This window comes from Rattus norvegicus, chromosome 5, assembly GCF_036323735.1.
Source record: "Rattus norvegicus strain BN/NHsdMcwi chromosome 5, GRCr8, whole genome shotgun sequence".
In the NCBI taxonomy this organism is placed as follows: domain Eukaryota; kingdom Metazoa; phylum Chordata; class Mammalia; order Rodentia; family Muridae; genus Rattus; species Rattus norvegicus.
The window spans coordinates 148,522,596-148,533,765 of NC_086023.1; positions in this window are offsets into that span (position 1 = coordinate 148,522,596).

Sequence of the window (11,170 nt, forward strand, 5' to 3'; positions counted from 1 at the left end):
GATGTGTCTCATTCATGCCTCCTTCCTGTTTCTCTCTGCTTCCTGGTCTCCTTTAAGTGAACAGCTCTGCCCCCTCCCCCATGTCTTTACCCCCACCCTCAACCACCTTGTCCCGTCCCTCTTGCAGCTATGGGTGAGACAGGGCCAGTGCAACTGCTGTCCCCGTGGCTGTCGTGCCAGCTACTACTGGCACCTGAAGCTAAGGGAGCCTATGACCAAGGAGAACCTGGTTAACAGCTGCAGGCCCACATTGTCCCCAAGAAAGGAGATGCCAAGAGACACTGGGCAAATGGCCAGCCCAGTGGGCGAGGATTGGCTTCTCTGTGAGGTGCGTCTGTTCAGTCCTTGTGTCCCTGTGACTCTGAGAGGCTGTATTCATGGAGATAAGGACCCATCCTTGACCAAGGATCAGAGACTGCAAAGCTAACATGCTGACACCAGCAGGCCCTTCCTCGTGAACTGTGCTCCCCTTAATTCATTTCTGACCTTGAGTCAGGGCCTTGGTCTTTCCGGCTTTATTCTCCACTGTGAAGTGTTCAGAGCTGGGCTGAGTTAGCGGTGCTGGGCACAGGTAGACAGGAGGCAGAAGGAGGGCTCTGGGGCTCTGGCTGCATCTAAGTCACATTGGCACATCACTGGAGAACAAGCTCAAATGTCAAGCCACCCACACCTCAGCCCCGTAATGAGTTCTGTATATCCAGGCTAATGTCGCCCTTGGCAACGCTGATCTGGTCTCTGTTCCCTTCAATAGGCTCACTCTACGCGCTGCTCACTGGACAAGAGATTGCCATGGGCAGCGTGCTCTGTGTACTCTGGTCTGGGCGAAAATAGGCCCTTCAAATTATAGTCATTGTGAAGATTGGATTTGTAAGCTCTGGGGTCTTGCTAGGCCTGAGTGCTGGAGCTCTGAGGATTGTTCTGTTTGGGTTGAATTATGAGCTTCAAAGTGTTAGAATTCAGGCCCACATGGTAGGTGTCGAGGGGCTGGAAGAAGCGGGAGTTGGGGTGGGGTGTGGGGAAGCTGGAGTGGCTGGCTGGGAAGGGCTTCTGCTTTCTCATTCTGTCATGTACAGCCATGTTGGTTACTCGGACTTCCTAAGACAATTCTCTCCTTTGTAAAGTGTTAGTCTGTCCAGGGCTGACCCAGGCAGTCTCCATCCCTCCCCTCCTCCTTCAGGTAACGGAGGTCCCTGACAGCCTGTGGGTTACAGACACTGACACTGTTTCTTCTTTTCCTTTTTTTTTTTTTTTTTTGGTGAGACAATCTCATATAGGCAGGGATGAACGAAGATGGCTCTGTATTTCTGATCCCCCTTCCTCCTCATCCCTAGTGCTAGGCTTACAAGCATGTGCCACCATGAACCATTAATATGGTGCTAGGGACTGAACCAAGGGCTTCATATATGCTAGGCAAACATTCAGAAAGCTGCATCTTCAGCCACAAACATTGTTTCTAACCAGAGACCCCCTAGCCTGTATCCCTCAGTAAAGACAATTAAATTTTAAAAATGGGGTGGGGTGGGGAGCTGCAGAGATGGCTCAGAAAGCCAGAACACTGTGTAAGTACTGGGGCCTGAGCTCAACACAGAAGCCAAGTGAAAGGTCAGGCATTGGTGCACACGCCTGTAACTGCAGTCGGGAAGATAACCAGGGCGTGGTAACCACCAGTGTGGCTCTCCCTCAGCGCTCAGTAAGAAATCTTGCCCCTATGGAATAAGACGAGAATAGCAGAACAGGCTGCCTGTATACTCCTCTGGCTGCTGTGCGTAGGCATGGGGACATGCATACCTGCACACACATGTGAATATATCACAAACATGTATTCCAACACACACCTATGTACACACATGCACACGTACACACACTCTCCCAACCAATGACTGATCAGAATCGTATCTGGGCTTTGGGGAACTGCTTTCTTCCCTGCATTGCTGGTGGGATTATGCCAGCCTGGAGTCAATGGTGTCTTTCCTGAGTCTCTTCTTTGTCTGCCATGAACAATACGGGGGTGGGGGGGAGAAAGATACCTCCAACATGGAGGACAGCAAGGCACCCCCGCCCTAGGCCTGGTTTAAGCAGCACAAGACAGAGCCTATGGGCTCTTGGAGGAACACATTTTCTGATGACCAGCAGTACAGGGATGGGCAGAGCCCTTCTCCCCTTCCTAGCTTATGGCTTTCAGAAGAGGCAGACTGGGATGCAGCATCCTCTGGTAAGGAAGGCGTGGCAGTTGCAGTCCTGTTCCCATGGCTCCCAGTGCAGAGAGGTCTCCATCTCTTGTGCCTGATCCTAGAGTCTGTTTCTCCAGACTCTGTAAACCCCTCAGCAGTGTGCTGCTTTTGCAGTGGTGATAGTGGGGTTGGATAAGCCTCTATATACCCAGGAGAGCCTTAGAGAACCAGTTCTCCATGAGCCTTTGGCTCCTGATCTCTTTGGTGTGAGTCCTACAGCCGCCCCATCCCACTTAACTTGTTCCCACAACCTGTCTCATTGGGTTAATGCAAGTAGATTCACATCGGAACATTGTTGGGGGAGCGCTCTGAGTCCTTCCGGGATGACTTCAAGACAGCAGTAGGGGTTAAGCAGGAATGGGCCGTGTGCACTGAGCGATGGTCGCAGGCAAGGCCTGCAGCACCTGTCCAGCTGGCAGAGGGACAGGGGGATGGAAGGACTTGCCAAAGGTGAGGAGGACCCGAGGACAGGCTCCCAGTCTGCACGGGTGAGCAATCCTGTGCTCCTACTGTGGGGGCTGTTTACTAGGGCAGGAGGTATCCTATCTGCATCTGCCCAGAGTTTTTCGTGCTGGTTATAGACACAAGGAGATTCGGTCAGTGGACCAGGATGCCGGAGGCAGAACCAGACGTCAGTGCATCATCCCTGAAGAACTGCAAATGGTAGACCATGAACAAATAAATGGCTGCCGGAGCCTTACAGAATCAGAGAGGGGTTCCACACAGGTGAGGGCTAACTGCAGGAGCTCCTCCGTGTGCTGTATATTGGGAGAGGTGGTATTTAAGATCAAGAGAAGCCAGGACTTCACCCAGCCCCGCCTGCAGCCCAGGCTCTGATGCCCCTCACTGTCCAGAACAGGCGTTGGAGGGGAGGGGATGGCTGGAAGTGTGTGGGTCAGACCTGGACTGCACCCGGCGTTGCTCAGAGAAGCCTCTCTCTGCAGAGGACAGTGATCACTCTGGAGCCTCATGTTTCTGTCCCCAAGGACCTTTTCCACCGTCTCCCAAGCTCTCCCCACTCCCCACCCATGGCCACTCTTTGTAGCACTCTCAAGATGGCTTTGCTACATGCAACTGTGGTGACAAACAATGAAGCCGCCCTCCACCGCCGCACGTCGGATGCTTGTATCTTCTCTGTGGAGAAATGTCTCTTCAAATCTGTTGCCCATGTTAAAATGGCTCGTTTGTCTTTCAGTTGGTACGCCCACGCCTTCTTTACGTTAAGATATAAACTCCTTCTCTGACCGATCTGTGTGCTGCTTCCCCTTCTGTGGACGGTGCTTTTGGCCCCCGGGATGGTATCCTTTGGAGTACGGAGGTTTTTAATTTTCATGAAATCCAATTAGAGGTGCGATTGTTTTCCTAATTTCATTTCCGATCTTCATTAGTAGTGTACGGGGACCCACTTAATTCTTGTTATTGATCCTGCAGCCCATAGCTTTTAAGCCTTTATCAGCTTTTCGCCTTTATCAGGCCTCATCAGATAGATCGCTTGAATTCCTTAGTGTTTTCTGTGTAAACGGCCCTGCCATCTGTAAAACACACATTGTTTTCCCCTCTCCTGCCTCGCTGTCTTCCACATCTTTTATCTTTTTCTTTGAGGCCACCCCTCCCCCAATTCCTGCAGTGCTGGGGAGCCCATCCAAGGCTGTGCATGGGGTGGGCACACAAGGCTTCCCTGAGCTGCATGCCTAGCTCTTATTTCTTTTTCTTGCTTGATGGTCCTGCCTGGCACCTCCCGTCCCATGTGGAGCAAAAGTTTTGAGAGCAGGCAAGGTCTAGTCCCGGTCCAAACATCCAGGCTTCACTGCCTCCCTCTCTCTCTCTCTCTCTCTCTCTCTCTCTCTCTCTCTCTTTCTCTCTCTCTTTCTCTCTCTCTCTCGCTCTCTCTCTCGCTCTCGCTCTCTCGCTCTCTCTTTCTGTTCCCAGCATTCTCTCTCACTCTCTTCTTTCCTTCTCTGTTCCCAGTGCCCAACTTCTCTGCCTTCGTGGCTCTGTTCCTGTCTGTCTGTTTGTCTATATGTCTACTTGTCTGCCTCTACCCCTCTTCAGGCCCTCACTCCTCTTCCTTCCCCCAACCAGTCCCCTTTATACCAGTGTTGTTGTAAAATTATAAAAAATAAAAAGGCTGTCTTTTATCCCTCTCTAGATCCGGCACTGTGGTGCCCCATGATATCTGATAGATATCTTAAAACTCAGTCAGCAAAGCCTCTCACCCGCTCTGCTCCATCCCATATCTCACTGCCGAAGGCCTCTCTCTGAGCTGTCAGCAATTTCTCTACCTACCTAGTTCCCAAGGCCGGTTTCCATGCCAGAAACACACATCCCAACTCCGAGATGGCCCAGACCAGCTGTCCCACACTCCATTACACTTAAGAACACACAACACAATAACCTTTGATCCAATTGGTAAGATATAATTGCCCACCCAAACATACAAAGCCCAGTACACATCCATCCCCTAAAAACATTTATAACAACCTGTAAAGGTGCAGCGTGGAATCTTAATGTCACCCGCCATATTGTCCCCAGCTCCTCTTTCTCCCCTTCTCTTCCGTTCCGTCTCCTCCTCTTCAAACTTTTCTCCCGCCCATCCTTCCTTCTCGTCCAATGACAGGCCTCATTTTATCTTGTACCTGCCTCATCTGTGACATCATCCCACATACCAGATTTGTTGGATGGCCTAATTTCTCAGGGGCACACCTTGGCATTGGGGCCCACCAGGTACTCCCCCAGTCCATTCTATTTCATACATCCTCTATCAGCAAAAAGAAATCCTTCCTTCCCTAAATTGTCTTTCTGACATCAGTCCCATCCCAAGTAACCTCGCCACCCTGATTTGGCTCCTTTTCCTCTCTCTGCAAAACGAGACCTCTTTTGTGATGTTGTGCCCACTTTAGGAAACACTTAGGGGTAAATCACAATCACCTGGGACCCTTCTCTCTGGGACCCTGCCCCTCCCCCCTTTCCAGCTCCAAGAGAGTCTCCCTGCCTTTCCTGTGTGTTCTTCCTTGTTCCCTGTGCTCCAGAGAGGAGCCGCTCCTGGAGACGACTTCCCCTTTGTTTTCTGTTAACATGAGGTTTCTAGAGAAACCGCAGCTTCATGGGGTCTATCTCTCAAGAGTCTGACAGCTGAAGGAAGGAATTCAAGCATCTCTTAAGATGCTCTCTCCTCAGCATTTCTGGGGCTGGAGAGGTGGCTTGGTGGTAAAGAGCACTGACTGCTCTTCCAGAGGTCCTGAGCTCAATTCCCAGCAACCACATGGTGGCTCACAATCATTTGTAGAGGGATCCGTTCTCCTCTTGTAGTATGTGTGAAGACAGTGACAGCGCACTCATATACATAAAATAAATAATTCTTTAAAAAAAGAATATTATCTTTATTTCTGCCAGAATAGTCACAACCTAGCACTGGTCAACTGTGCGCTCCTCTCCCAGCCCCATCAAATTCTGACCTGTAGAAACCTCCAGCCAGGGACCTTTTAGGTGAAAATGATCCCAGGAAGCCATCCAAGGGGTGGAGGTAGGACCAGGCCAAGCTGAGCAATCTGAAGCTACCTCAGTGCTGCTTTGTGAATCTTGCAGTGGTTTGTCTGCTTGTTTGGTTGGTTGAGTGACTGACACAGGGTATCATGGAGCCTAAGAAGGCCTTGAGCTTGTTAGGAGCATCAATGAAAACTACAATTCACCTCAAAGAGGATTAGGGATAGTTCATTCTGTAGCTAAATGGGAGTGACCATAGTCTGGGGAACACAGATTCAGGTTACCCTAAATTCCACATTTCAACATGATAATGGTTTCCTGAAATTTTATAGTAACAGAATGAAGAAGGCCGTAAACCAAGGTCCTTTTCAGATGCATTCGTGGGAAAGTTGGGTAAGTGGGTTGGGGAGGCAGTGGGGTGGGGTGGGGGTGAGGCTGATCTCTGCCGCAGGCCTCAGATGCTATCTGATGACATTCTTAGCCTTTGGTTGGTAGAAGCTAGAATTATGTTAAGTTAATAAAGCTTTACTGATGCTCACAAAGATGTTAGCTCAGACACGGAGGTGGGAAAGGAATGGCTATTAAAAGGGGGGTACAGACAGTCCTAGATACATTGTAATCAGACTCTGGACCTGCAACATTTCAACCTCTCCACAACCACTGCAGTTCTAACTTGTCAATTAGCCAGGGAACCTTTGTTCAGGTACTGATGAGCTTGAACTCCGGATGCTCGACCTTTCTGGTGCTGGGTCGACAGGCAGGAGCCATCCTACCACACTGTGACCTGCAAAGCTCAACTAACTCCAATTCCAGGAAGAAAACCACAAAGTCCACTTGAGCAAACATCCTATGGCAAGACCCCTGCCCCTCAGGGACAGCCACTCAGGCTGCAACAGCAGGGTCAAGGTACATAGAGATAACCTAAGACATCCTGCGGAGAATAGATAACCTAGCTATCCTGTCTGTCAGGTGGTTTTGCCCGTTTGGTTCCTGCAGATTACACCATAAATGCAGTTTTAAAAATATTAACTTACTGATCGGTAGGGAAGTTCCCCAAGCTTGTGTTAACCACAATAAATACCTCGTTCCCCACTAGACTCAAGGCTCTCACTTCTGACCTGCTTCGACAATGACGATGATGGTGGTGGTTGTGGTGGTGGTGGTGATGGTGATGATGGTGATGGTGGTGATGGTGGTGGTGGTGATGGTGGTGGTGGTGATGGTGATGATGGTGATGGTGGTGGTGGTGGTGATGATGGTGATGATGATGGTGGTGGTGGTGATGATGGTGATGGTGGTGATGGTGGTGGTGGTGATGGTGATGATGGTGATGGTGGTGATGGTGGTGGTGGTGATGGTGATGATGGTGATGGTGGTGATGGTGGTGGTGGTGATGGTGGTGGTGGTGATGGTGATGATGGTGGTGGTGGTGGTGATGATGGTGATGATGATGGTGGTGGTGGTGATGGTGATGATGGTCCTTGCTTGTGAGCTTGTGATAAAGATGTGTGTTTGCATCGGAACTGACTCCTCAGTGGTCTTTGGGTTCCCTGTGACTTGAGCATAACAAGACCCCCCTTTTAGGGCTACTTTTCTCCCCTTCCCCTGACATTCAGTCTCCTGTAAGCCTCCTGTCTTACAGCATGAAATAAGCCACCGCTGTGGTCTCCTGCACCTTCTTTCCCATAGCCCTTTGCAAGATCCTGGCGGTCAGACTGTACTTCATTTCTGATTCCCTGAAGGTTTGGCTCTGGACAAGTCTTAATTAATATCTTTGTTCCTGAACTCTAGGAACTGCCTGGCTTAGAGTAAGAACTCAATAAATATTTGTCGAATTAATGAAAATGTCCGTGGAAGACAATGAGACTTCTGCAGCACTGTTTGTTCTTCAACAGAAGACAAAGACACCAGCCATAGCCTTGAAACTCCAGTGCTGGCATTTCAAGCATCGACAAGCTGGGGACAAATGCTTATGACCTCTGTGTTGTTTAGCATCTGGGAGGAAATGGCTCCCTTGACAAGGTGGGGCTTTCTTGAGGAAGGAGAGTAGAGAATTTCTAGAGGGACCCCTGTAATTACCGCTCTGCTGCAGTGAAGAGACACCAGACCAAGGTACCTCTTACAAAAGGAAGTGATAGGTTATTTCTCCCCCATGGGAGAAATGGGCCAGTTCAAGCCAGATTAACTGCTCTTGGGCAGGTGAGTTTACTGGGCCTAGGGACAGAGGCCTGGGAAGTTGCCATGGGGAGGGAGGTAGGGAAGGGGAATAAAAAAGAGAGAGGGGGCATCTGCAGAGAATGAAGGAGGGGGTTGTTGGATTACACAGGGCGGAGCCTCTGGGGGAAAGGCAGCCCAGCCCCTGGGCTGTTAAGTTCAGGGTTAGGAGCAGGGTATACAAGGTAGGAATCGAGGGGTACTAGGAGAACCTAGAAGCCAGGTCTGCTTTGATATGTAAAATACGCACCTCAGTCCCTTGACTCTGGTCTGAAACCAAACTGGACACATTTAACTAGGGGTTTGCTTAGCAGAGGATTAGAGCATTATCATGGCAGAGAACTGGAGCAGTAGCTGGGAGCCCTAAATCCTGATCAGCAGGCAGCAGGCAGAGAGAGACACTGGGCCTGGCATGGGCTTTTAAAATTTCTAAGTCCAACCTCAGTGACACACTTCCTCTAACACGCCCACACTTACCAATCCTTTCCAAACAGTTCACTGACCGGGGACTAAATGTATGAGCGCATGGGGGACCACTCTCCTTTAAATTACCACAGGCATCAAGATTACAATATGAAATAGGCTATGGACCTGTGACCCTCGTTCCTGTGGGAGGGGATGACTAGAAACTCCTCAAACCATAGGCTACATGAAAGGAAAAACCACCTTGCTTTGGAGAGAGCTCAGCAGGTGAGGTAGCATGAAGAACTGAGCCTCTATTCCCAACACCCACATGAAAGCTGGGTGGGGGCAGTGGTACATGTCCCTTAGCCCTGTTACCACGGTGATGGGATGGGATGACAGGGGCAGGTGGATCTTGAGGGTTGGTTGGCCAGCCAGTCAAAATGGCAGACACCAGGTTCAGTGAGAAACCCTGTGTCAACCATAAGGTAGCCGAGATAGAGGAAGGCATTTGATATCTGCCTCTGGCTGCTACATGTACGAGTGCACCCTCATTCACACTTGTAAACACATCTCCAGATGATGGAGAAGAGCTGGGACTGTATCAGTGACGGAGGCTCTCACTGGCCAGGGCCTTTAAGCTTCAGGTCTTTCCCACATCTCTGGTCTACTGCCATTCGTGAAGGTACCATCTTAATGAATGATCTCTATCTCTACCACTGTTCACGAGGCTCTCAGAGACACAAGAATCTGAAAATCTTAGCGGGTACAGTAGAGACTTTAATGCACACCTACAGCATCCCACCTGTGGCTTCCGAGGGAGGGAAACTCAGTATGTGGTCTCCTGACCAACATCGCTGTGTCACAGAACCCAGTATGTCTCCCCTTAGAGTTTCTGCTGGGCCGAAACTTCCCAGCTCTGGGCAATCTCCCTGTGCTGGCTCCAGTTGGCAAGGGTGCTCTGTCATCCACGGGGAGACTCTGGCTTCTCCCCTCCATCACCTCAGGCCTCAGATGCTGCAATGTCTCAACCCCAGCTAACAGCCCAGCTTTACCAGTGTCCGTGATGTACTTGAAGCCTCTGTATTCAACTCAGACATTTCAAATAAATTCCGTTGTTGGCCTGGCTGCTTCCTCCCCCTGACTGGGGGCCAATCCAGAAGCTCTATGCCTTCCCTGACCCTCTGGTCGGGTGCTCCTCTGTTACTAAGGCAACTGAACCTCTCTTTCATGGGTCCTTAGTCTTGTTAATAAAAGAATTGAAAAATGGACCAGGCAGGAAGCTTGAGGACAATTTTGTTATAAATTGAGAGAAAACAACAGGCAGGAGAGCTGTGTCTGGCTGCTGTCCAGAGAAGAGGGATGAAGAGGAAGCGAGAAAGCTGTGCCATTTGTAAGAAGACACGCGGTGGACGTGGATGGGGGAAGAGAGGGCTGATTTCAGAGACAGCCCAGAGTATCGTGGAAAATACAGCCATGCTTTGGCCAGTGTCTAAAAGAGAAAAAGATAAAAAGAAGAAAAATGTAAAGTCACACTTTCCACTTTTCTCAAGTCAGAAAAGTGGGGGGGCTCAGCGGAGCCACATGGAAGATGATCCTTAAACAGCTGCAGCAAGGCAAGGGCTTCTGGGAAATATACATATACATATACATATACACATACACATACACATACACATACATATACACATACACATACATATACATATACACATACACATACATACACATATACATATACACACATACACATATACACATACACACATACATATACACACACATATACAATAGATCATATACATACATATACACAACATATATATAATCTCATATAACAGAACGTATAACATAAAATTTACAATATATAATATATAATCTATAATTTATACTCACAACATCCAATGTCTGTTTTAAGTCTTAAGTTCTGTTCATTTTTACTTATGTGTATGTGTTTATGCCTGCTTGTCTGTGTGTCTACCACATGCTTTAGAGGTCAGAAGAGGGCGCTGGATTCCTTGGAACTGGAGTTACAGACGTCGTAAGTTACCAACATGGGTGCTGGGAACTGAACCTGGGTGCTCTGCAAGAGCAGTGCTCTTAACCTTCGGGTGAAAGTTGAGCCTTGAGTCTGTAATGCTTTAGCCTGGGGAGCAGATCCGAATGCCATGTCTTCACCCAGAGTCAGAGGTGGACTCCATTACGGAGTGGAGTCTCTAAGACTACTAATGCCTGTTTAGCTACTTACTACTCTCTACCCCAGATCCACACGGTCGCTGGCCTGGTTGTCTCAGCTCCTCCCTCCCACTCTGCTCTCTAACAGTCATACAGAGGCAGGGGCATGGCCAGGGACACGCCAGGTGTGTGGGCAAATGCATGTGTGGACCCATGCACTCGAGGAGGTCAGAGCACAACTTTTGAGAGTCAGATCTGTCCTCCCACTGTGGATTCTGAGAGTCAAATTCAGGGAGTCAGCTTTTCCAACAAACCCTTTACCTGCCGAGTCATCTCCAGATGGTTATCTTTCTAAGGATTGCATTCAGGAACACTGAGAGTTAAGGGGAAGCTTCCAGAAGTAATTTTACTGTTTAGGGCTCAGGTAGACCAGACACACTCTGCTTCCCAGAGCACCCAAGTCTGAAACGTCCTAGGAGTACCTGGATCTGCTCCCCACATCGGAGAAGCACAACAAGCCGGTTGCGCCGTAATCACCCCTCGGCCAGCATTCGCATGCTCTGCAAATCTCAAGTTGCACACGAATGCTTTTTAAGAGCCCTATCTTCTCCAGAGTGCATGACTTTCCCAGATCCATCTCTCTTAACAGACTTGCCACTAGAATG